We start from the raw sequence: 6642 nt of genomic DNA on the forward strand, positions 1-6642 counted from the left end.
CTTCTCATCACATCGTATCGAAGGCGCATACTGTCAACATCACTTACCACTCATGTTGACCCTGATCCCCTGGCTGATGTGATGTTTCCGTGGTAAAGTCACACACCGTCCCTCTCCTGTGCCCAACTCTTCCCTCACTCTACTCTCGGAAGCAAGCCACTAAGCGTACCCCAATTCAAGTAGGAGGGCAGACTATCTCCATCCATTTTTTGGGATTCTTCTGTAAGAGAAATGTCACTCTTCTCCCCCACTTACTTATTACTATTCAATCATTTATTTATATCAGTATGTACTCACGGACGTGTATTTTATACTCTAGATTATAATCCAAGTACCATTATTTGCTCTGTTGCTCAAATTGTTCCAGCCGTGGCCTTTGGGAGCTCTTTCAATCTGGCTCCTGCGTTCCTTTGAGATGCTCCCATCATTTTGTTTTTTGAGTACTTCTTTACTTTCTGGCACTACAAGATGCTTCAGGCTCTCTTTTCCCTGCCCAAGAATGCTACTGGGGTGACATTCTTCTAGGCTCTTTTGGAAGACAGAGCTAGGAGCTAGGAAATACATGTATGTAAGCTAACCCATGCATACATACCTACTCACAACGATTTCTGTATCTGTCCATCTGTATATCAAACAACATCAATTCCTACTGACGTCTCCCACTGTAACCTCTTAGGCATGGATCATTCTAGCCTTGCTCCCTCGCTTATCTGTAACCTCCCTCTCCAACGGTGAGAAACTGGCTCCCACCATCCACTTGCCTATCTGTGCACTCCCAGTATACAATGCAGCCATTTCCAAATTGTGAACCCACACCCCATGAGAAATTCAAATTTAACTACAGTACAATTTATTTTAGCATTAGTCTTAGTGTTCCCAGTCAATACTTAGTGTTCCCAGTTTTCCAAAGTTCCTTAGGGCAGCTCTTTCCCCCTACCCCCTGCAGTGAGGTTTTCTCATACAGTTGTAATACGGTTTTAAAATTTTTTTGTCACAAGTCCGCATTCCATCTTGGAATCCCCAGGCTTCTTGGTTGGTTTTCTCAAATTTAATTTCTATACATTAAGGTTCACTCTTTGTAGGTCTTGACAGATGCACAGTGTCATTTATATACCAGTTCAATACCATACAGATTCTTTCCACCAACTTAAAGGAGCCCCTATGCTTCTCTTAGCCAAAGGCTCACCCTTTCTAACTCCCTGGCAACTGCTGATATGCTTTCCATTCCTACAGTTTATCATTTTCCAGAATATCATATAAATGGAATCAAATAGCCTTTTTACTCTAGCTTCTTTCACTTAACAAAACGCATCTAAGATTCAATGTTGCTGCGTGAATTAATAGCTCGTTCCCTTTATTTCAGAGTAGGGTCCCACTGTCCTAAAGGTACCGCGGTGTGTGGTTTCTATTCCCTGAAGGGTATCTTGGTGGCTTCCAGTTTTTGCTGATTATGAAGAAAGCCGCTGTAACATTGGTGTGTGGGTTTTTGTGTGGACTCACTTTCAGATCAGTTGGGTAAATAGCTAGGAGCATGGCTGTCGTGCTGTGTAGGAAGCTTATATTTAACTTTATTTAAAAAAATGCCAAAATGTCTTCCAAAGTGGTGTGCCATTTGGAATACAGTTACCTTATATTTCACAACTTAAATACAATTTTTCTGATCCTTCCCTTCGTTTCCCAAGCTGGTAGTTAGGACGTCTCACGCATAAGGCAAAAAGCACTGGCTTTGCCCTCCGATCTGAGTTTAAATCCTGACTCCAAAAACTTAGAAACCATTTAAAGACTGGTGTGACTTTGGACAAGTTAGTCTCTCTGAGCCTCGTATTGAGATTTAACTCTTCATATATGCGTGATGTCACGGGTTCAGTTCTCCAGCAAGTGAATTCTGAAAGCACGTCTAGCCTGCGGGATGTTTAATAGGGAGAGCCCTTGGGCTCAACACTTACCGAAGGGAGGGAAGGCCAGGGAATTGTGCAGAGGGAGAAGCTGGACAGAGGTGGCCCATCAGTGCTGTCCTGATCTGGGCTGAAGTGGTCAAGCCTTTCTGTCCCATCCAGATCAGTCATCGGCTCAGAGCCCCGGCAGGAGCAGCTCTCTGCACCTGGCGCAACGTGTCCTTCCTTGAAGGTGCATCTGGAGGTGTTTTCCGGGATCCACTGCCCCAGACAGAGTGGAAAGAGCATTGGATGAGGGTGAAGAGCGGTCCCACATTGGACTCTTTCTAGCTCTGTGCCTTCAGGCAAGTCCTTCCCTCCCCAGAGCCCCCTCAGCTTACCCGCACAGAAGGGGCTGAGACCACAGCCCCCCCATCTTGTAGAGCATTTGCAGTTCACTTAGCTTCGTGGGGCTTAACCACAGCAACCTGACAGTAGCAGTAATTAGCGCCACCCCCCCAAGTGAGGTCGAAGGCAGTGCTGCCCTAGTGTGGTCTGGGGGCTGGAGGGTGTCCATTAACCGCTTGTTACCGGTTCCTGACCACGTTAGGTATAGAACTGGAGAATACCTGCTCAGAAACTTTAGAGCAAGGAGGCAGAGGAATTTTATGTCTGTTGAAAGTAAGAATAAAAACTTGGACTAGTATTATGGTGGTCTTGGTTTTCATATTTCAGTTTTCTGGTAATTTATATTGTATTTTACAAATGAATAGGTCCAAGATGGATTAGAGACACCCCCACCCCCACCCCCACCCCGACACGAATCCGGTCCTACACCGCAGACGTTTTGAGGAGCATTGACCTAGGGCATACCCAAATGCCAGCTTCTGACAATTGTTGCCTTTTTTTAAAGGGGAGGCCCCCCCCTTTTTTTTTAAGATTTTATTTATTTATTTGACAGAGATAGAGCCAGCCAGTGAGAGAGGGAACACAAGCAGGGGGAGTGGGAGAGGAAGAAGCAGGCTCATAGCGGAGGAGCCTGATGTGGGGCTCGATCCCATAATGCCGGGATCACGCCCCGAGCCGAAGGCAGATGCTTAACCGCTGTGCCAGCCAGGCGCCCCAAGGGGAGGCCCCTTTTGATCCTAATCATTGGCATTGCATTGATAGGGCCAGATTTATTGCTGGTTTTGTCCTTTTCAGGGCCCCTTTAAAAGGGGTTACTAGAAAGAGTCTGCTGCCCGTCCAGTTCCATCCATTCCCTCACCAAAGATGTAACTGGGTGTACAGGGCGCCCCTTGCGCTGCTTAAAGGTTTTCTGGCAAGGAGTGAGGGGGAGAGTTCTAGTCTAAGAAAAGCCCAAACCTTTGTGATCCACAAACTCTCCCAGGTCTTTCAAAATCCATTTTCTGGCATTCGCAAAGGGTAGGGGTGAGGAAGAACTGGCATATGTTGAATGCTGGCTTATGGGTGAAGCATTGGCAGGTGATGAAATCAAGCCTCAGGGAGGCACGTGGTGCGGGGCGGGGGCATGTGGCGCAGGGAGGGGTGTGGCAGGGCCAAGCAGGCGGGTGGGGGGCTGCACGCACCCTGCGGGTCCTCAGCCCCAGCCGCTTCCTTTGTGCGGTTCTGCCCAGGTGGAGGCTAGAACTGGGCTGAGTGGGAGCAGCAGAGAATAGGTGTCTGAGCAGGCAGCCCTCCTATCGAGACCAGGATTCCAGAAAGTCCTTACCCCTCTCTGACACACAAACCTCATTTATTACAAAGAGTGGGTGTCGCTGCCGGTGTGGTTGAGATAACGCCTGTAAAGCATCCCAGAAGGAACCGGGGTAGACTAGGTTCTCAGTAAGTGGCTCGGTGCTGGCTCTGCCCTTACGTGGGGTCATTAAGACAGATGCCCAATTCAGCCCAAGGCATCCACCGCCCATCTGGTCCTGCCCCTGCCCCGCTCCAGCTCAAGGACCTTCCAGGGCTCCTCCCTACCTCGGGGAGAAATTCCTGACTCCCTGACCGGACATCTGAGTTCCCCCAGACAGTAGGCAAGGCAAAGTCAGGGACCCTGGCTGCCTTGTTCACCACTCGGTCTCAAAGTTTGCTGAACAAAGGCCTGGCCTTCCGGCCTCCTATTCCCTAAACCTCACTCTTGACCACTGAATCACAGTAGTGCCATCACGAGTCTGTGCCCCACCCCGTCTCCCCTCCCTACCTCTGCTCGCTCAACAGTTTCTATCCTCCCCGGGTTACCCTCCTCCAGAACCCTCGCCAAGCGCGATCAGCTCCCTTGTGAGGCCAGCGATTGGCCCGTGCCACATGGCTGCCAGCAGTGCTGTGCTGGCTGACCCCTGTCCCACCCGGCACCATAAAGCGGTGTCACATAGGCTGGGCCCCATGGGCCCTTTGATCCCTGTGGGTAATGCCATCTGAGAACTTCTCCCCAGGCCAAAGGGCAGCATGATTTCTGGAAGAGTAAAGCGCACCCCACACTTGAGGGCCTCTGACCCCGTCTACCACGTCTGACAAATCCTGTCGTCCTCTGGCTATCTGAATCTCGCTGTGTGCATGCTGGGGTCAGGGAGCTGTTCTCCCGCACCACGCGAGGCCCCTGAGGCTCCGGGGGCCCTGAGGAGCGTCAGTCAGGGGTACTAAGTTAATAACTGACCCCTTAGATGTGCGGTTCTAGCACACTAGCTGGGGAGGCCAAGCACTAGACGAACACCTGCAATCGCTCGGGAAAGGGACATGTTTTGCTCAAAGTCCAGTGTGACTGTTCCCAACTGGGCAACTGTCTGGGGCAGCCCTCCTCCTCCGAGACCAGGCCCTCACCTCCTTTCTCGTGCCACTGTGCTCTTCCACGTGAGGCCTCCAGGGTCACCATGAAAAGGGAAGAATTCTCTGCCCTCTGGGCCCCCAAGTCTCTCACCACTCCTCTCCCCCATCCAAACCCCCTCAAATCTCATGCTCACCTCCGCCTCCATCCCAGCCAGGCCAGGGGGTCGTGGTCAGCATTCCCTCCCCGGATCTCCGCTCACGCTGTGCCCCACCCATTTGGGGACCCTGTCTGTGGCCGGGCAAGCTGCCTTGCACAGCACTACACAGCGTGGTGTGGCCCAGTCTAGCTTCTGGGGGCTCATCTGCTGTCACGGAGGTAGCTAGCCTCCAAGCTGGTCCCCAGGGACCTCACATCCTGGGATTCACACCCTTGTATGGAGTGTGAGCTGGACGTAGTGACTCACATCTCACCAACACGATAAAGCGGAATTGATGGTGTGTGATACAGAGGCTAGCTCATAAGACGTAGTGTGGCCCCTCTTTCTCCTTACTTGCTCTGGGAGAAGCCATGCCATTGGCAGCCCTATGGAGAGGCCCGCACAGAGGGGGCAGAGTCTCCTGCCGGCCGCCACATGGGCGAGCTTGGGAGTGCATCCTCCAGCCCAACTCAAGTCATCTGGGACTGCAGCCCCGGCCAAGCGTGGGGCTGCAACCTCAGGAGACACCTGAGCCAGAACCCCTCGGGGAAGCCACTCCCAGATTCCTGACCTCAGAAACTGGAGACAATAAATGTTCGTGGTTTAAAGCAGCTACGTTTTGAAGAATCTGTCACATAGCAACAGCGAACTGATGTAATGACCTCCAAAGGCAGGCCGGGGTCTTCTCGGCCTCATCCCTGCCCCAGGCCCAGCGTGCTGAACCAAGAGGAAGCGCCATGTGAGGATTCATTTATGCACCAGTTCTCAACCAGTGTTGAGGTGCCCTAGGTCCTGAGCTGGGTGCTGGGGTGGGGCTGAGGGAGACCAGGACATGGTCTTGGCCCTCGGGGATTTCCCAGGCTACTGGGAGACAGAGGAGTCCACTCACCCATTAATGACCATGGTCCTTTCACCCCTAAAACTAGCCCCCCAAAAGGGTAACTAACTCTGGTTCAGGCCAGTGAGGTGGGAGGCAGGGTAGGAGGGTGGGTGGGGTGTGCTGATGGCCGACAAGGGAGGTACCCTTTGCCCTTTCCTCCCAGGTCTAGGAGGAAGTGTGTTTCAAGGAAAGGGAACAGCATGCCCCAGGACACAGCCGGTGCGAGAGCAGCGTGCACTCAGCAAGCAGTGAGGGGTGCCAGGGTGATGGCGTTCAGGGGAGGAGATCCAGATGGTGTCCAGGGGCAGATGAGGAAGGCTCTGGAGGCTGAGGAGGAGTTCGGGCAGTATCCTGAGGCATTGGAGACCATTTTAGGGTGTCGGGTTTTGTTTGGAGAGTGGAGGCAGGTGCCACACATGGGTAGGCTGGAGGGGGATCACTGGAGGCAGGAGTATCATGCGTGGGACTGTGACCACCCAGCAGCCACCCAGGTGCTGCGTGCCGTGGCAGAGGAAAGGGAAATCTGGGGCACCCCCATGGAACCCCTACCTCAATCAGGGGTATCAGGGAAGGCTTTCTTGAATAGAGGACACCAGTACTGAAGGATGAATAGGAATTTCCCAGACAGAGGGGGTGGTGGGGAGGGGGAGATGCCATTCCAGGCAGAGGGAACAGCATGGGCAAAGCCTAGAGGGGAGAGAGCAAACCTGATACAAGGAACTGCAAATGGTTCAGTATGATGGGAGCCCATGGCTAAGGGAGGAGGACAAGTGAGAATGGAGAAAACTGGGCCAGATGATGGAAGAGTGGCGAAAGGCAGGCTAAGAAGCTTGGACTTGAAGGTGGATATCTGTCTTCCACTGACCCCTGCAGATCCCCCATCCACCTGTCTCCACCCTGCTCCTTCCTGAAGGCCCACCTG

The sequence above is a fragment of the Ursus arctos genome, unplaced genomic scaffold, assembly GCF_023065955.2.
Source record: "Ursus arctos isolate Adak ecotype North America unplaced genomic scaffold, UrsArc2.0 scaffold_22, whole genome shotgun sequence".
Lineage (NCBI taxonomy): Eukaryota > Metazoa > Chordata > Mammalia > Carnivora > Ursidae > Ursus > Ursus arctos.